Source organism: Alligator sinensis, unplaced genomic scaffold, assembly GCF_000455745.1.
Source record: "Alligator sinensis unplaced genomic scaffold, ASM45574v1 scaffold285_2, whole genome shotgun sequence".
Taxonomy (NCBI): domain Eukaryota; kingdom Metazoa; phylum Chordata; order Crocodylia; family Alligatoridae; genus Alligator; species Alligator sinensis.
In genome coordinates, this window is record NW_005842384.1 from 435,653 (window position 1) to 456,266 (window position 20,614).

Here is a 20,614-nt window from a genome sequence, read left to right on the forward strand (position 1 = left end):
TCAGTGGTAGTTCACCAACTGGGGGCTTCCTGATACTAGTGGAATGCTCAGCAGCTGCTTTCCACTCCCTTTGTGCCACAAAGGAAGCAGGACATGGGAGAGAATGTGCTCCAAAGCACTGATTATGGCCACATGACCTTCTAGAATACGTTCCACTGCTGAGCTAAAAAAGCCTGGGCACCACTCTTGTAAAGAGCCTTTTAAGACTAAGAAATTGTTGACATGTCATGCCAAGTTAAAAATTAAAGTGGCCTTAAATATACACCCTTGGTCTATTATCGTACTGCAACTGGTGCTCTTGTACCGTGACCTCTGGCTCCATGCAGAAAGGGAGTCTCTTCCCCCCCGCTTGCAGAAGTGAGAAGGAGCAGGGTAGGCAAAATTTAGTCCTCCGTCCCTTCCATACGAAGTCTTGGGACCTACAAAACGTCTAGTTTCTCTCTGACAAACTTTCTTCCTCTCTCTCATGCTCCCTCCTGAGAGTATAATCAATACCTGGACGGTATAATCAAGTTCTCTTTATGGAAGAAGAAAAGATCTGGTAATTACTGTTTTATTGGAAAATTGACATGTTTTTCAAACTGCATTTTGTGTATTAGAAATAAATGGCAGTGTGGGTAAAATATTGAAGGAAACATGCTCACAAAAGAGAGAGAGGGCAAATTAAACTGCTCTTTGTCTATTACTGCCTCTACTTATGTTATTTCCTTGCTTACATCACATTCACATTCCTATTCCCCTTCAAGTGCAGTATGTCATGCTACCAATTAAAGAAGCAGAATCAAATTTCTCTTACAAATGAAAGACCCATGGCTCTCCAGTGACCACAGTTGAGATATGTGGCTTTTATTCTCAAGAGAAAAGCAGGTCATGAGTGAAAGAAAGATGGTGTTACATTTCAACCAGTTATATTTGGGTTAACTTGCTTAAATAATCCAAATGCTACATCAGTCATAACAATACAGTCCATACAAGAGGGAAGGGCCATTTTATTTTATTTTAATTAAAATGTCATTTTTGTTTATAGTACTCAATTTTATTTTTTATTATAATATCCAGTTTTGTATTTATATTAATATGTTTTTACACCTTGGAAAAAGTAATAGGCAGCTCTCAGCTAGAATTATTTCAGCTAGAAGTGCATAGACATTTTTTTTGTTCATTTTAATTATTACTGGAATGTCTGAAGATAGCTCAATAGCTAAGCAATACCCAGCTACTGAGCTAACAGTTTAACGGTTTATCTGTTACGTTTTTCAGCTATGGTGCTTCATTTCTCCTTGTTTTTATTTCGTTTATTTGTTGGATATTTGCCTTCTGTGTAGTCAGCTCTTTAAAATCAGGAAGCCACTTTTAGATTGTTCCTTGGATCAAGAGGGTAGGTGGAGCTGGGCTTTTTTTTTTTTCTTTCTTTCTTGATGCCATGAAGTGTAGAGAGAATTTCCAGTTCAGACCTCAGGACCGTTGGGGAGGGCTGGCAGAGCAGTCAAACTTGATTGCAGTTGGTGCTGCTATCATCAGGCCATGTTCATGCCAAACCCATTATTGAACTGTTGTGGGGTTTTGAAATGGGAAACAGATTGCTTTTGAAAGTGGGGCAGGGGAAACAGATTGCTGAACATGTTCATATCAGACTTAAATTATATCAGTGCCTTCAGTTTTCTAAATTTGACAGTTTTGAGTAGTTGAGTCAACTTTTCCCACACAATTTTATACAATATAGCTGTTACTTTAATTCATTTTGCTATGGAGGAACAATCAACACTTAAAATGCTGTCTTAAAAGAAAAAAGGCTAATTTTTGCTTCGGGTTGATGAAGTCATGGGAATGGAACCTCCCCTCCCCCCCCGCCATCAAGTGCAGTCCCCTGCATTTGCAGGCAGGCATTTTCCCTGAAGGTTCACAATATCATCCAGCTCTGGTCTCACACCACAGACTTAAACCTTATAACACGTCACAAGGAAAGGTAAGTGTGTCAGTAATGCCTTAACGATTGCAGTAGCATGGAATTAGACAAGTAAAATGTACTCAGATGATCCACAGAGGACCATGCCCCAGGGATAGCAGGAAGATGGAATAATAATAATCATAATAATAATAATAATAATAATAATTGAATTTGCCTTTGCTTGCAGATCTGGCCAACTTATAAGTTCTCAAACATTTTTCTTTGCTTGTTTTCTTGGCGGAAGGAGGGATGGTTTATGCTCACTTTTTATGAGGGCCCAGTTTTACCCTGAACTTTTACTAATATTCTTCAGTACTTGGAAGGGAACTTAAGCTTTTAATGGGGGCAGGTCACATTCACCCTTTAGACTAGTTTTTTAGAACAAATGTGCATTAATCACCTGAAGGAGAGAAATTACCTGTTTAATTGAAAAAAGGAGGCAGAAAGAGACTCCGAGGCTTTGCAGGCTGGCTATAAGACGCACTACTCCACTTCAGTGGTTGGAATCCAGGCCCAGTTCTGGTCACATCAAGTCATTACTATTTGATGACTGGTTGATGATGCATGTAAAGTGAGTAGGAGCTCACTAGCTGGCTGACTGTCCTGCAGTGTTGCTAACACTCCCTGTTGTATTGCGAATGTCTCTATTGCTGGTATTCATAAAGCCTGTACTTCTGGAACTTTCTGGTCGTGCTCCTTAGCTTTTGGTTAAAAACGTATCTCTGGCTACAGAAAAAAGATTGAAGGCATGACCCCTAAAGGCTCAAAGATCAAAGTGACAATTAAAAGAAGCTAAAATTAAACAAAAATCAAAGCAAAAATACTCATGATTTTAAAATCAATCTAATGATTATTGTGAGGAGAGAAACTTAATTAATATTTAAAAAAATAACCTTTATGTTCTGTGGCACTAGAAACAATTATAACCTGTGGCTATTGGCAGTCCCTGTTGGCTTTACACAGCCTCCCTATTTGTAAGTCTCATGAGCTTAGAGTAGGGGTGGGCAAAATACAGCCCCGGGTCCAGATCTGGACCGCCAAAGGATTTTATCTGGCCTGTGCTGGATCCTTGGCCCCACTTGGGCCATGGCGCATGTGGCTGGTCATGCTGCCTCCAGGGTGGCTGGGGCAGTGTGACAGCTGGACTCCAATTCCCAACCCCCCTGGTGGCAGCAGTTCCTTCTGGCTCCTGTTACCAGTCAGCCCCACTGCCTGGACACCCCAGCGCATCCATCCTTCACCCACCACTGCGGGCTCTGGACAGAGTGGGTGGATGGGGTCTCCGTGGAGACCAGCTCAGGTCCCGTGTGATCAAGGCACACTTGGCTAGGCAGATGGGATGGGACTGCGGGTGAGTAGGGAGCAGCATCTGGGAGCAGGGCAGGTGGGCGGAGCTGGAGCTGGGGCTGGGATCACAGGGTGGAATTGCTGGGCAGGGCCTGGGGCCTGGGGCAGAGCCACAATCTGCTCCCTGCACATCCATGCGACGAGTGCTGGTTCCGTGGGCAGGGGTTTGCCAGGATCAGGTTGTGGCTCTGCCCCAGGCCATGGCCCTATGCTGTCAATGCCTTGTGATCCCACCCCGCGATCTTGGCCCTAGCCCTGGCCCTGCCTACCTGTCCCACTCCTGGATGCTGCTTCTCACCCGGTCACATCCCTATCCCATCCACCTGGCCAAGTGCACCTTGCCCACGTGTGTCTCGGGCCGGTCTCCAAGGAGATCCCAGGGCCTGGGCTCAGGATTGCTGGGGGTGACAGCATGGGGCCGGGCCCTGGGGCAGAGCCACATAAGGAGTTTTGGTGAGCTGTTGCAGGGCGGAGGGGAAAGGGGAGGGGAAAAGGGGGGTGGTGCTGACCCAACCCACAACAGCTTACCAAAACTCCCTTAGTGGTCTTCTGGCCCAAATAATTGCCAACCCCTGGTGTACTGGCTGGATTACCCTGACAATCCTAGAGGTAGTCCTTATAGGCAAATTTGTAGTCTGCTGCTGCAGTACTGTTAAGACATTTACTTTGTTATTGTCTTACGTTATACCTCTTCGCTGTATAAAAGGAGGATTTCAGCTGACAAGGCTGCCTGTATGACTTCTCACAAGCACTAAAGCCATATAAGGAGTAGAAGCAAAACTGCTTTAACATTTTGTTCACCAAGGGGGAGATATGAGGGTTGCACACACTCTTTATTAATAAGTTAATCTGCCTAGAAATGGCTTTTGAAGTGTTTTTCTTTACCATGTGTGCAATGTAAGACAAGGGTATAATCAAATTTTCTCGACATGTTTTAACATGTAATTGCATTGGCTTATATACAACAACTTGGCTGTCTCATCACTTTAATCCTAGCCATTGTAAGTGTGCTGACTGAATACAGGGTAAAAATAGCTTTCACTCAGACATGTTATGTGGTATCAGTTGCTTGGGGAGATTGTTGGTAATGACATAATTAAAAGTTGACAAAGGTAGTAGACAGGATGCCCTTCTGTGACGTTATGCATGTAGAAATAAATGTTATTGTGGTGAAGTTTGGGTAATAGGATTACACTTCAAATCTGTGGCCATCTTTATTCAATTCTTTACTAGTTCTGGTAGTGTAGTAGAAGAATATTCCCTGTCTTAAAACAATTCTTTGCATTAATGTTGCTTCTAGGTGAAAAACACTGCAGGCCATTGTCAATAATTCTTGAGAATTAAAGGTAATTATTGCTTCATGTTACCTGAGTGACAAAACATATAGGGTAAAAATGTTTAATTTAATATAAGTAAAGTAGTACATTTGCTTCCTTCGCATTGTTTTAGTTAAGTTACATTGGTTACTATTGTTGCAAATAAGGTCAAAGTATAGTAGCTCTTCTGTCCTTGCAAAATGCAACTGAGAGCTTGTCAGCCAGCAGTATCCTTGGAAGTCTCAAAGGAGAGAGTAATGTTAATATAAGATGACTTAAAGCCATGGTATCTGTTCTTCATCCAACAAATAAAATCCCTTGAAATGGGAATAGTAGTCTAAATCTCTGATTTGTACTGTGATAAATATGTGCTTAATAGTCTCTTAGCTATATTTTCATTTAATTTAAACCTTCGAGAAAAGCTTTACTACAGTGACTAATGCTGAAAGAAGTGGCACAACTTGTGAACTGTCATCTAGTTAGGATTTGTCTTTTCTAGATTTCAAGAAATGGAAAGTGAATTCCAAAGGATAATTAATGTAAAAAGATCACTGTTTCAGGCAGCAGGTATATTTGTATGTAAATTTAAAGCAGAATTATAACTACTTCAGCTTCCCCTCATTACTTTTTTTTTTTTTTTTTTTTTACCACTTATTCCAAATGAGCCAAGTCAGTATTGAAATTTACCCCCTTGACAAATCATGTAAGATTAACATTGGAATCAAAGTTGTTCTTGTGTGTTATGTTTTAACAGACTGTGAGTTTAACTCTTTCTCCCCTTAAAAAAAAAAAAAAAAAAAAAAAAAAAAGTAACTGATAGAAACCTGCCTCTCTCTGAGGTAATTACTAATGGAGCAGTATTTAGTTTGGGTTTCTGACGCAGCTAAGATTCCTGAATAGAACTGAGGGTCAGCTGGACCTGGGGCGAAATGTAGGGGAGGAACAAAGGGGAAAGGTCTCTAACATTTTATTGACATGGAAAATGGGAATATAGTCATGAGCTGATTGTTAGCCAAGTTCAGCAGCACTGAAGCCTGCAGTTTATCAGCCCTGACTTCATGAATAGGTGTCAATGGGAATTTGCATCAAGAGATTCAGTTCATGGGGGAATCTGTTCTGGCAAGCAAAAACCTTACTATATTTGCAAATATCTCTTCTAAATATTACTGTGATTTGTCTTGAGAGATTTTAATTGGCTGTTGGGGAAATGTGTATCTTTGCCAGCTCACTTGCACTCAGTACAGCTAATAACAGCCAAACAGTATAACCTTGTGCTCCTGTTATCAGAATATTTGTTTTAACCGGGACTAAAGCACTGTGGATTAGATTGTGTGGCCATTACTCATAATGTCAAGTCCTGACTCACTCAAGTAGCACTCGCATAGATGCTGGTGAGAGAGGGCTCTGCAAGTTGGCCCTTGGTTTGCAACTTCAGTGCAAAACAATATATTTATTCAAGCAACATTTAAACTAATTACTTGGTTTATTTTTTGTTTGTTTGTTTAGGAGAGCACAGGGGAATAGAAATCTCCAGCCACTGGGTGTTTACTCAACACATCAAGGAGCCCAGGCAACAATTGAGGACTTGGTTTTGGTAGCAGAACAGTGTTCATGTCAGTTTGATTTTCATCTGTTTTTTATATTGCAACATACAGTAGAGCGGAAGAATCCAGCTCAAGTTACAAGTGAAGCTAGTTAGTTGGGCAGCCTATGTCAGTCTCCTCCAGGAAATAGATGGATTTTGCCATTAATGATACCTATGTGAACAGTTATTGCTGACCCATGAACTCACAGTGATGGATACTGGTTGCAGTGGGACATAAATCTCTGGTAACCAATGCCAGTCACTTTGTGGTCACAGTAGGTAATCTGTAGAAGCATGACTGGACAGCTCTTCAGTGTGTGCAGCCCTGGGCTAGTGAAACAGAGCAGATATTTTGCCAAAGAGCCTAGTAAAATGTAATATTAATTGCTAGCTTTAGGCAGTGTGTTCTAAGCTTAATGCTGAAGGACAGTTAAATGCAGGGGCAGATGTCCTTGCCAAGGAGCACATAGTGCTAGTTGTGGAAGTGGGGTAGGGGGGTTGTGAAACCTCTCCCCTGATTGTGGTGGACTAGTGTCTACAGAGGGCCACGTTTGTAGTTTGCCAAAACTGAACCTCTCCAGTTTTTTTTGCACTGTACAGCTTGGTGGTATGTATACACTGTTGCAGGAAACCCAGGTAGACAAGGCCTGACTTGCTCCAAGTCATCTGGGTAAATTAGAGAGAGCAGAATGAATCTTCCATCTCCCAGTTCATTTGCATTAACCACCAGGCAGTAGTTTATCCAGTAGTAGTTTATTTTGATGGGGATATCAGAAGTTTTGGGTGGTGTGTAGTGGAAAGTTGAGGCTTTTAATACTTTAGGAGGACTTAGGAGGAGTTTGGAGTTCTGGGTTAAGTGATGCATAAGTGGATCTTTCTTCTATAGCAAAATATGTCACCTTTAAATACCAACCTTGCTTACTGTCGTAAGGTCTGAGCAAATGTTCCATTTTACTTTACACTACTTGTGCTGGCATCTGAGAGCTTTCTAGAAGCAAATTAAACTGTATGCTCTCATTTGTAATAAGCGGTGTAATAAACTGTAATAATCTTCAGTCCTTTCCCAGGGGTAAAAATAGTTTTGTAGTTGGTCTTTTGACTGGTTCATTTTACGTATTTGTTTGGAACTACAGCCTGTGTAAATACTGGCCAGCCTGAAGAAGCCTACTTTGAAACTGACCAGGGAAGTTGTGAGACTTCAGTAAAACAATGTTATTTTTAACATGTATCGTATTAAAATCCTAAACTAATAAAAAGTCATGTTTTTAACTTGTTTACCTTGTCTAGCTAACATGTTGCAAGTAGATCCAGGTAAAATGTTTTTCAATGAATTGCATATTTGTCAAAAATTGTGGTTTTGGTTGTCTCAAGACTAGTCAATGAATTCAGTTTGATATCGACAAATAGATTTTGTAGGAACACACCTCCCCCCCAACATTATTTAAGTTAAGCTTCATAAAACTGCTACTGATGGTTCATTTTAAGTAATCACTTTGGAGTTCGAGAACTTACTTCAGCTGTGATAGATGCAAGTTAATTTTCATTCTGTGCTTAAGAAGAGTACTGTAACCATCAGACTATAGGATATTCTTACTTGGTGGCACAGGTGAGGGTAGTGGGTGCCTCAGTCCATTTTTTTAATGCTATTCTGGCTTTTCATATGAGAAAATATTCAATGGAGCGTGGACTGCAACCTCAGCATCCTACCTCTAAGATAAAATCTTAATCACATGTCCAGAAAATCATTTTCACCCTTTTGCTGTCTTTCTCATTTAATATTTAATTACTTTTTACGAAAAGGAGTCTTTCAAACAGTTGGAATTAAGTGAGACGAATTATTGGAACTCTAAACTTGTATTTACATCCTTAAATATAAGATTTTCACAAATAGCTAAGTGGCTTAGACATATGCATCTTATTAATGACAGCTAGTCTGTAGTCTGAGGGTGTATATATTGGCTGAAGCATTTTTAGTTTTCTGTTTTGGGAAAGTTCCATTTATTAGAAGGTGACAGTGGGAAACCCAGTGTGTCAGTGGCATTGTCTGGGAAGCTGGATTTGAGGTGTCTGAGAACAAGGATGGATCCTTTCAATTAGTCTGAATTTGAGCTTGCAGGAAAATTAAGGATTCAAGAGCCAGTAGAACGAGTCTCTGTCCTCATCTGAAATAGGTCCAAGGCCAGCCTTGATGGCTTTAAGATCTGAAATTCCTGAACTATGGGAGAAGAATGTGAGAGAAGAGCATGGTCTCTTCTTGGACCTTAAGGTGCCACAATGTTCTACTGTTGCCTCAATGAAAGTGTATTTCATTGTTTTTCTGAGCAAAATGCAGCGATCTACAGGATCTGTCAAAACTAGTGAGTCAAAAACAGACAACATGAGTTTCTGGACCTGAGAAGGCCCAAAAGCAAATGGGAAAACAGACTGCAGAGAGCAAGGGAATCTTTGTTCCACTCTATGACAACCAGAAAATTAATACTGTGCGACTCTGTGTGTTCTGTGAATGTTCTCACTGTGCCAAGTCACTGAACATTGAATGAACATAAAACAGAAGAGGCATGTAGCTTGATATATGAGCTAGTGTTTACATTTGTTTCAGAGTGCACACTCTTAATTTTGAGACTGCATATTTGATGTCTGTTTAAATGCTTGTTAGTAGCAGTCACAATGAAGATAAAAGAGGGCACCACTGAAATATTAGAGAGATTCTGTCTTTAATTTTTTTCATAGGTAGAAGTTATGATATGCATTCACATTTGCTTTCCTTGCAACTACTGTTGAATTCCTGATGATGATGGCAAAGCCTGCAATTGTTTGTTGTTTGAAAATGTGCCTTTTTGAAAAGATTATGGAAAATATTTATATTTTTGCATGCTTGCTAGAGATGAACTAGGAATATCCATAATAAATAAACTAGTTGAAAAGGAGTGACTTGAGCTGTAGATGTTGGGTTCTAGTTCCAAACTGGGGCTGTGGTTTTTCTTTAATTATGTGATGTCACATGTTTGGCATCGATGTTTAGGAACATTTTTTTTTTTTTTTTTTGCTTTTTAATTGATGTATTGTGAGTGCTTTATCAGTATCTACAGAAATAGAATTGTAGATTGTGAGACTGTTTGCTGATGGTAGTTCTTTCAACTGCATTTGATGGTAATTTCAGCTGTTATTCAATTCTTCTTACACAGACTGGTAGTAATACCCACCACCAACATTATGGATGCGTTCTAGAAGGTGTAAACCTTATCTGCAGGAGAAAACAGTGGAGATAAGGTTTATAGCAGCTCAACACCATCTTTGGCAATTTAGATAGCAGCTAAAGATTATTTTTGGCAGTGTTTATAACACTTAAATGACCAAAAGAAGCTATAGTAACAAAGGAAACTTTTTGGTGGTATAATTGTGTCAACATTTATAACACTGTGAACACAATTTTTGTTGGTATAATTATGTTGAGTTAGAGGTATCTGACATTACTCTGCCAACAAAATGTTTGAGAGAGCAGCATCATATAAAAGTCTGTAGATATTGTAGCTTGTGCTGGGTTTCTTTGTTTTGTTCTGTTGTCTGCTGTTTGTTATTTGTGGTGTGCAATTGATATGGCTGCCAAAGATACTTCCTGACTAATTTTAATAACTTAATGTTTGTTTTCCATTGCTCTGCTCTATCTGAAAACTGTTATACTTTCAACACTTACTAGAAAGTACATCTTTACTTCTTATTGAAATAGTTGTTTTGCAAGGAGCCATAACTTAGTGTTGGGCTGTACTGCTGCCAACCAATAACCACAAAGGCTTTAAATGGGGCTCGTTGCATGTTTCATATTGTTCTAGGCTTTTCAGGCAACAGATCTGCTGTTCCCTGTGAGGTGTCAGAAGTTACTAGAGGCTATGTGGCTGAGTGAAGCTAAAGCTTTCAAGAGTAACTCAGCAAAATGGATTTGTAAACCAGACATATTCCCAACACAGGTTTAAACACATCCAGCAATGAATATAGATTCCTTCTGCTCGTCAGCCTTTTCGTGTTTCAACATCTTCTCTTGTTTTCACAGCAAAAGCACGGATCAGTTTCCAGTCCTCAGAACCTTTTGTTGCCTTGTTTAGCTGGTGAGGCTATACCTTCAGAACTGGAAATAACTTAATTATTTTAAGATCCTAGTTTGGATGATAGAGACCTTTGAGACGTGATGTGAATGAGCCGGGAAAGGAACCTCTGGGGGCGAGGGCTGTGAATTGTACAGGATTCTATTAACTTAAAAAAAAAAATCTGTGGCAAAGCCCTGGTATTTGGAGACTCTCATGCAAGCCCCTGTCTGAGCTTTGGAAGCCTTTTTATATGCAATTACAAAACTGTCAAGCTGTTATTGGACAAATTACACTACCTTTTATCAGAAGCCTGAGGCAGGGTGTTGTGATACCTGAAAACTTGCCAATGGCTATACCAGCCATATAGTTGATCCAGTAAAAGACAGCACGCACAATAACTGTTGCCTCTTACACTACATTTTAGAGAAAGCATCTCATTAAATTCAGTAATTAAGCCTGATTGTGGCTTTCTTCATTTTACGGTCCTGCTCCCTTCAGTTGAGGGTTTACACAGGAGTTTGATACACAGATATGTCTAAACAACTGGGACTTGCTCCTGAATTAGTATCACAGATGTTAATAGGACTTCAAAGAGTAAGATGCTGTCCAGTAAGTGAAATCCTACCTCCACTGAGGTCAATGTCAAAATTTTCACTGACTCCACTCCAGTCTAGACTTCAGTCTTTATAAATGAGAGTGGCATAATCTGGCCTATAAGTGTGTAATGTTATCCACTAGCTTTTGTATCTGCTGTATTGCTCTGTAATTCTTATGGAGCACATGAAGGTTTTAACTGAAGCTAAAAGAAAAGGTGTGTATTATGTGAAGGTGGGCATTATGCGGGCAAAAGACATGGTATAATATCCCAGCTGGTTTCTGGGGCAGCAGTTATTTTTGTTTCCCTATAGTAGCTAAACATCGGAGTACAGGAAATCAAAGGCTACTACAGCTAACGGAGAGCCTCAAGTTAATGTTAAGAAATACTGATTACACACAAGCAGGAGAAGATTTATTTTTAGAAGCTATTCCTATTGTATCATTCTCAGGTGCATTAGGCATAGCTGCTTTTTTGTATGCAGTAATAATTCCCCCCCCCCTCGCAAGGGTTAACAGTAAATATAAAACTTAATTAAAAATAGAGAAAGCATTGATCAGGTGTCTACACTTTGTACTTTTTGTACTTTAATAATGCCTGGGGGAAGAAGTAAAAATATGGATTAGCAACCAATAATTTAGGAGGGCATTTGGGACAAAGAGACTGTATTGATTTTGTTGGTTGGTTTGTTTTTTGCCAGTGCATAGGGCTTTTGCACATATAAATCCAATTACATGCTAATGGACTTTTTAAAACTACAAACACCACTCATTCTTTAATAATGTACCATTAATGACAGCAAATGTAATAGCAGAACAAAAACCAAAAGCCATCAAAACACAACTCCCCCTCCTAAAGTTAGCTCATAGATGTTAATTGTTTTAATTTTACAGCATTGAGCATTATATGCTGCTCATATATACATGTAGCAGCATATAATTCACATATGGGGTGTGTATATATGTGAAAAATATGCCCTTGCCAGAGAGGTAGGCACTCAACTCCTATGAAAGATACTGGGATTTTGCAGCACGTGTATGTTCATGCGCATGTTCTGTCTTCCCCCTCCCATTTCCTCTTCCCCTGATATCTATATATCTGTATATCTGTAAATAAGACTATAGAAGGTTTTTTTTTAATGCAGAGTTCAGGCCAAATCCAGTAAAATTAGTAGTAGTAGTAGTAGTTAAAACTTTCCCTAGAGAGTAAGATTAGAGTCTAATAGATGGCCACATAGTACTGCCTGAAAGTGTGGGAGCCAATAGGACAGAGAACAAATTTTTGAAACAAGCAGAATAGAATGCTACAAGCAAATCATCCTGTGTTACATTATTAAAGACCCCATTATTCTTTCTGAGACATCTAAGCAGTTTCTGTTTCAAACCAGATCGTTTGTGCAGGTCTAAGGATAGTATTGGGCTGTTAAGTTATTTTTTTCTCCTCAGTCAGAAGTGTTCAGTTTATCTTGTCACATTCCTGTTGCCCTCCCTCAGCTGTCCTTCCAGTTTAAGAAACATAAATGCAGAAACCTGGCTAGCCCTGCAGACATGCATGCAAAATTTTAATATCTTTCATAGGAGTTGAATGCTTTCATCTCTAGCAGGGCCACCCTGATTGGAACATAAATATGCTAAATAAATTTGTGGACTTTTGTCAAGTCTTAAAGCGAGTCACCTAGGATGGCCAATAGACTTCATTTCCATTTAAAAACAATTGGTACTGATTTCACTGTCCAGTGTTGCCCAGTTAGTTTTCTTACTGGTATCTGAAGAGTTTTCTTTCAAAGTAGGGACTTGTGGATTTTGCTTGTATTAAAATACCAGTTCTTGTTTCTAGCTGTTGCATTCATTGCACATATGGTATCATATAATTCTGAATAAAATGTCCCTACCTTCCCTGCTTTAATTCATAATGTCCTTAAAAAATGCATAGATGACTAACAGAGGCAATCATTACCTTCTCTGTTCAGTGATCACAAATCCAGCTCAGGCAGTTTATGCCCATAAACCATATTACACCTATAGGACTTCATATGCAATATACCAAAAGGATAAGGTGAAGTGTTTGTTGTGATTATGAAAGAGATGTAAATTGGGAGTCACGTATACGAAAAGACATCTGGTAGGGCAATGACTGTCTTTGGTGAAAGCATTCACATCAAAACAGCTGGAATTGTTTATTCCTCTTTTCCATACCAAACTTAAACTGTTTGAAGCATGCATTTAAGCATATTTAAAAGCTAAAGGGCTGTTAACTGTGGTAATGTTATTAATGTCAGTGAAGAGTGTAGGTGTGAGTATTTAAATGCTTGTTCTAAAAGGAAAAAAAGTGAAGCCCCTGCCAGCACCTATTTTCAGTGTATGCAATGTTCTAAGTGATTTCTAATTTGAATTATAGCCATCTGCAGTGCAATATATTTTTTTTATATTTTTGTTTAGGAAAATGACTTCCCACAAAGTCCATCCCCTCACAACTTGTACCTTTTAAGTGCGTGATTAGCAGTGATCCTGGTTTTCTTTGAATTAAAAAAAAAAAAATCCCCAATTTTTGGTTTAAGGAAAAGTAACCCCAAATCCACATTTTTCTGTGATTTAAATAAAATGTCTTTAAAATTGGAGAGAACTAGGATCCCCGATGATTAGAAGGGTACGTCCTGTTATTCTGTTCCCTTTTTTGTGTTTACAGGTTGCTTCCTGAGTTGGCCAGTCATGATGATCAGGTCAGATCTTCCTTGTCTGGCCGGGGCAAACCACCTTCTTTTTTTTTTTTTTTCTTTACTAAACTTGGGCCAAACCCCCTTCTTTTTTTTTTTTTTTCTTTACTAAACTGGACAAAGGCTTTCCGGTCCCCAGAAAATGTCCCACTGTTTGAATTATCCCAGATTCCCAAAACACTTTTTGAACTTGTTAATTTTGGCTCCTATTTAAGCTCTCACTGTTTTTCTGCTTTTTGTTATTGGAAGTACAAGCTTGACTAAAGCAGCGAGAGGCATCCCAAGTGCTTGTCTCCATGGTTACAGTAGTGCTTCCTTATGCCCACAGTTGGCATGGTTATTATGTATCACGCAAATGCAACAGGAAAGTGCCTGGGGAGAACTGGAAAACTTTCTTGTCGGTGAGTTTCTTTTGAATGCAACCCCAATATTCATCCTTCTTTCTTTTAAAAATAAAATAAAGTGACTCTTTTATCAATAAGAGGGTCAGAGCTCTGTGAACAAAAGGAAAGCTTTGGGACTTATTGTACATTCAAAGGTCCTGATTCTTATTTCATTTGAACTCCACTGAAAATAGTTGATGTTATCCCAGTGGATTCAGTGAAGTTCTGCCAGTAAAAGGATGGTGTGAGAAAAGAATCAGGCACAGATAGACAGGTGCTTGGCAGGCAGATTTGTTTACTGTTTCTAAATATTTACCCTGAATCTATCATTTTGTTTAATGTTGTGCATATACAAACAGATAGCAATGCTCTCTGGCTAGACTTCTAAAATTTTTTCTAAATTAATTATTATTCAGAATATATTGTAAAACTGGGTTTTCAGTTTTTGGTATAGCTATAATTATATCCAGAAATTCTTATCAGATGTAGCACTAGAGTGGGGTCCTTTCTCACTTTGTGTTGTTGTTTTCAACCCTGTCCCTTAATACTGTGATGGAACTTGGTAAAGTAAGAATGGGAAGTGATGGGTTAAGATAGCCATATATCTAGCTATCTCTTTCCTGTTTCCCACTTATAATACAAAATATTCTATGTTTTGTATTTGTATGTAAAAACTCATATGATGGGCCCAACCACTGGCCTATATACCCCAATATACTATCTCCCACATTGGCAAGTAGTGGATAATTTATATCAGAAGTGTCAAATGTAAAGCCAACAGGCCATATCTGGTCTGAGAAACCATATTGTCTGGCTTATCGGGCTCCCAGAGGAGCTGGAAATTTGGGAATTGGGCCCACCACCAAAATCTGAGGTACAGAGCCTGACAGGGGCCTCATATTAGAGGTGGAAGCTGCCACCACAGCTCACCATGCTGCTGCATCCAGATCTGTCTCCGAGGAAGAAGTGGGTGTGTTTGACACCTCTCCCTTACAGGAAGAGGATAAGAAAAAAGAGTATATGCAGACTGATGCGTTCCCCATCAGACCCTCTTAGTATCTCTTCAGGGATAGTCTGAGCCTATTTTACATCCCTGATTGTTGCGTCTAAAAGCCCCTAATCACCTAGCTTCTATTAATTGATCTAAGCCCTTTTTGAGTTGTGTTATGCTGTTGGCTTCCCCAGCATCCTGTGGCAATGAGTTCCATGTCTCAATTATGCATTGTGTCAAAGTATAATCCCTTTTATTTGTTTAAACCTGTCTCCTGATAACTTCATCATGCCTCTTAGTTCTTGTATAATGAGACAGTAAATAAAATTTCTTTCTTCATTTTTTCCATGCTCTTCATGGTTTTATAGACCTTTATCATATCCTTCCTCAGTCACCTTTTTCCAGTTATGTTTTTAAAGATATTTTTCTTTAAACATACACTGCTATAAAAATATGATTAGGTGGTCTGCAGATTTGCTTTGTGTGATTATAAAACTATTTAATGCAAAGAATGGGTGCCCTTGTTTTATAAGCACAAACTGCATCAGAACATGTTTATTTTCAATTTACTAAGGAAAGGAAGCAGATGTTATTTCGTTTCCAGGTTTTTATCTTTAAGAATGCAGCATGTACCTAATTGAATACTTTTAAAAGTAGGATGAAATTATAAGATACTGGTCTAGGACACTGGACAACTGGGTTCTGTTCCTGGATGTGCCCAAGGTATGCTGTATGTCTATAGGTGGGTAAGTTTGGCCTTCATCTTGAACTCAGTGAGATTACCCCCAGCTAAAGTTAGTAGTCGCACTGCAAGAATTAAGTCCAGGCTTGAACAACTTGCTGCTTTGGGATCAGAATTATCTGTGTAGGACTAAGCCCTTCATTTTTCTGTGTCTTTGTTCCCTGCCTTTAATACTGTAAGTTGAAGTGACCTTCTTAATACTAACAGTCCATCCCCATTACAAATATGACCATGTTCTTGCAGGCACTCCATAACGCTCTCATTTGGCTCAGTTTTAAGTCCACTTGAATGATGTTTTTACCGCAGCATATCTTAAATCATGGCCATATCTCAACTATGTCCGGAGGTCTCCAGGTACTGCACTGCATAAGTGTGTTATTTCTGTACCTTCTGGGAATATCTGAGAAATTATTCCAGATGGCCCCTGCAGAAGGATGTGTACATGGAGCAAAACCATCTAGAACAGGGTTTCCCAAAGTTTTTGTGCTGCAACCCAGCAAACTGCGGCCCAGGACAGTCGCAGCTGACCGTGGCCAGGTGGGGGGGAAGGGGGGGAGGTGGGCCAAACCCTGTGCTGCCACGGGCTCTGCAGAAGGAGCTGTGGCCTCTCTGCCTGGCTCTGGGGGGGCCGCAGTTTGCCAGTCCGTGGCCACTTCTGGTCCAGCAGCCGACCATGCTGAGGACTGGTAGCCGACCTGCTGCAGCCTGACACCGGGCTGTGGCCTGGGGATTGAGAACCCCTTCTCTAGAATGCCTTGCTGCACGACAGTTGGGAAGGAGGAGACCCAACTATATCTTTAACAGGAGCAGTTAAAGGCTCTCATCTAGCACAAAAATATTCTGGCAGACAAGCTGAGGACTGTCTCATGCAAACTCTGCTGGCAATGCGAGTACAGTAATGTCACAATTACTAACTGCCCATTGGCTACATGGCATGGAAACAAACAATGGAAGAAGGGCAGGCACCGTTTCTGACTGGTGACAAACTTGTTTAAAATACTGTGTAGCGGGTGTTTAGTTCCCAGTTATTGATACAAATGCAGTGTCAGTGCTCCAAACTTTGCATTCTTTATGGCTTCAGCACTTGAATGTCTGTACGTGCAATTGTGGTAAGTTTCTCTACCTGGAGAGCAGACCTGCAAGAATTCTCCTACATGATTTGAATGTATGTACATGTGTGCACGTAGCCACAATCATTCAAAGGGCTTGGTGTGTGAGAATTGTCCTTAACTATGTTACTCCAAAGTGGGGAGAGTTTCTGATGCACTAACTTGAGTTCCAGGCTAGATGTGGAAACAGAATTCCCTGGGTACCCAGTATCCAGAACCTGTTGTCAGATGCCCCAGAAAAAGCTATAAGAAATCCCACAGTGGGCAATTATGAATAAGAGAAGTAGTTGGTTGATGTCCTAAGCGTGAGTGTTTATGTTCTTTTTTAATTTAAAAATAAAAACTGTTGAATAGAATGATGCATTTCTCATTATCCATATAAATGCCTAATTTTTTCTTGTTCCCTCCAAGCTTTTGATCTTAACAATGAACTTTACATGTTAATTTATACACTGTGTGAAAATAATTCCCGTTACTGCTTTCATATTTGCTTCCTTTCAATTTAATTTAATGTTTCCTTGTTTTATGTTATAACAGAGACCAAATAGAACATGAATTACTTTCCCTATAGCATTTAGTTTTTAAAATGCCATCAGTCTAGCCTTCTTATTCATCTGCTTCCTAAACTATCATAGTCTTTTTATTCTCCCTTATGGCCTCATCTACTGTCTGCTGAAATTAATTATAGCCTGTCTACTTCAGAGGGGAAGGGCTCATGTCCAAGATATAGAATTTTTTTATGTCTCCAGCTATATTTTGTCCAATCGCTGGAGTTGCTCAATTTCTACTACATGATTTGTGTTATAGCATAATTAGAATGGAACAGATGGAGATGAAACATAATTGATCATATGAATAATATTCTAATATTTATCCCTTCTTTTGGGTATTGTAGTTGCATGATTTAGCTCATAATCAACTCAGCAAAGAACAGCAGAGTAGACTTGGAGTATAGATGTGGCTGTCAGGACACAGAAGTTCTCTTGGCTATTCTAGTGCAGATCCTTTTTTTAAAGATGCACAGGGCCTTACTCAGTGTTTTCTCTGAGGTAGCTGTAAATTAGCGGTATGTTGTCTGGCTCTTTAAAATTGTTTTTTAAAAATTGTTGTGGCTGTGCATCCAGAAATCGACAATAAAATAAATTCAGCCACCATAACTTATGCATTTACTGAATATCTTTTGTACTTTTAACTGCTCAAATGGAGTGACAGCTTGAAGGTGTTGCCTGTTAAGGGAAATATGAGACTGAGGAATATGTGCTGAGAAGGAAAGGTTGCAAATTATCAATTTGTTCCACATCACTGTGCGGGCCGGGAGCGAGCTGGGCCCTTTTTGTGCTCCGTGCGGGCTGTGGCCAGCAGCCCGGGCACGCTGGGTCGGAGAGAACAGGCGACACGCTAGAATTAGTCACGGACGCGTAATGGTTGATTCAAGATTGTTTACTTACACTGAAGATGGTCGCAGTGTAGGCTGGACAGCTTCCCAGGTACAGCTCCGCTTAAATCCTCGTTTGAGGACTCAGACAATATTCGATCACTCCCACGGAGTTGTTGAGGCTCCGTGGATCCTTTTGTGCGGGGAGAGGGGTACGTCGAGGATTGTGAACAGCGACGGGGAGAGGCTAGAGGCTGGTCAGACCTCTGTTGCCTTCTTGAAATGCGCTGGGTCCGATAGGCTCCGTAGCGCTTAGAGATCTTCACACAGCGTGAAGTCTCCTCCTCCTGATGTTTGTGGAGTCCTCCCTTGCGGGGGTTCTCCTCGGAGTTCTCCAACTTGGGCGGAAACCACCCAAGCCTTTTATACGGCTAGCAAGCCGATCACTAGCCGCCACGTGTGAATAATTTCACGCAAGCCAATAGTGGGGCTCGAATTATCATACAAATGGCGGGAACTCTTTGCAACGAGCATTTCTTAGCTGCAAAGAAGAAATGCACACTGCAAAGAAAGCTACAAATTGGAGGGAAAATAATTCAGTGGTGCCAAAGCACATACAAAAACAAAAATCACACCCTTGGGTTGTGACAATCACTTCAGAAAATATTTCTAAATGAAAACACCTTATGGTTATCATAAACTGAAAAATAAACCAGGAAAAACCTCCACATGGAATAATATTTCCAAACCTAATGTGATTTTCATTTTTCTGAGTTTTGTATGATCTTTAAAAACACAATTTTGGTGGTTTATGCTAGTGATTTTCCTACATTTAAAAACTAAGAAGTTGAGAACAAAAGATTCCTCAGTTGATAAACTCCACTGAACCTAATCCTTCCTCCCATCTGCTTTCTTTCGCCTGTCTCCTTAGAGGACACAGCTTCTACTGCCTAGATACCTTCACAGTAATTCCTACAAAATGGTAATGAAGAGCATGTCAGCTGTAGGCATCCTTTGTGCATCAGCCAGGAAGCTAGATATAATTTCAGATAAAGGTTTCAGTTTTTATAGCCATCTTCCTATCTGATCAGCTCAAAGATGTATGTGCATCTAAGTCCAGTTTTTAGTAAAGAAAAACTAGATGGACGTGAGAAATGTACAGGTTATAGTCAGGAAGTAGAAAAAAATGTGCAAGCAGGTACTACTTGCCTTTTCATCCTTTTTAAGTGCTGAAAATATATGCAGCGATTAGTATTAGGAGACTGGAGAACACATCTGTTTCACCTGGTAGCGTTTTTGAATTTTGACCTGCACGATTTGGGCTGCCTGGACTTAGTCTGAGGGGTTGCAATAAAACCCAAAGAGCAAAACCTTTAGTTTTTTTTTCTGTCTCAGGTTAAAACCATGAGGGACTCCACCCCACCAACAGTTAGTGGTGACCTAGTGAAGGGGCATTTGCAGGGGCTGGACGTTTTTAAGTCAGCAGGCCCTAATGATCTTTTTCTAAGGGTGCTGAAGGAATTGGCCAGTGTCACAGAACCACTGGTGCAGTTGTTCGAGTACTCATAGTGCTCAGGACGGGTCCCAGAGGACTGGAAAAGGACCAATGTGGTCCCTATTGTCAAGAAGGGAAGAAAGGATGATTTGGGTAACTATAGGCTGGTTAGCCTCACCTCTATCCTTGGGAAAACTTTTGAAAAAATCATTAAGGATCACATTTGTGGGAGTCCTGTAGGAAAAATAACGCTGAAGGGCAACCAGCATGGCTTCATAGCAGGTACATCCTGCCTGACTAACCTTGGTGGGGTTTTTTAACAACCAGGTCACAAAATGCTTAGATTCAGGAGTTGAGGTAGATGACATCTACTTGGATTTTAAAAAGGCCTTTGATACAGTGTCACATCCTATTCTTACAAAGAAATTAAGTGGTTGTGACATAGATTATTTACACGGTCAGGTGGGTGGAGAATTGGCTTATGGGATGCACCCAGACAGTGGTGGTGGATGGGTGGTTTTTGACCTGGAAAAATGTGGGCAGTAGAGTTCCCCAAGGTTCAGCCCTTAGACCAGTGCTGTTCAATATCTTCATCAGTGACTTGGATGAGGGCATGGAAAAATACTCTGTCCAAATTTGCGGATGATGCCAAATTATGGGGCAAAGTAAACACACTGGAGGGCAGGGAGCGGATTCAGGTGGATTTGGACTGAGTGGATTAGGAAAGTGGGCAAAACAAAATAGGATGCAGTCTAACAAAGATAAATGCGAAGTGCTGCATCTAGGGAGAAAGAGTCATCAACACACCTACAGACTGGGAGGTGACTTTCTAAGTAGCACTGAAGCAGAAAGGGATCTCGGTGTCATAGTTGACTCCAAAATGAACATGAGTCATCAATGTAACAAAGTGATAAGTAAAACCAACCACACTCT

At 40.1% G+C, this 20,614-nt stretch overlaps 1 protein-coding gene across 15 annotated transcripts in view; it reads left to right on the forward strand.

Annotated features, from left to right (window-relative positions):
- FHOD3 (formin homology 2 domain containing 3) overlaps window positions 1-20,614 on the forward strand; it is a 681,582-nt gene that overhangs the window by 18,451 nt on the left and 642,517 nt on the right. The window contains exon 2 of one of the 15 annotated variants that reach the window (XM_025210998.1): window positions 6,118-6,224. The exons of the other annotated variants lie outside the window; for them this stretch is intronic. The gene's annotated coding sequence lies outside the window, so the exon portion shown is untranslated. The remainder of the gene's footprint in view (window positions 1-6,117; window positions 6,225-20,614) is intronic. 15 annotated transcript variants of the gene reach the window in all.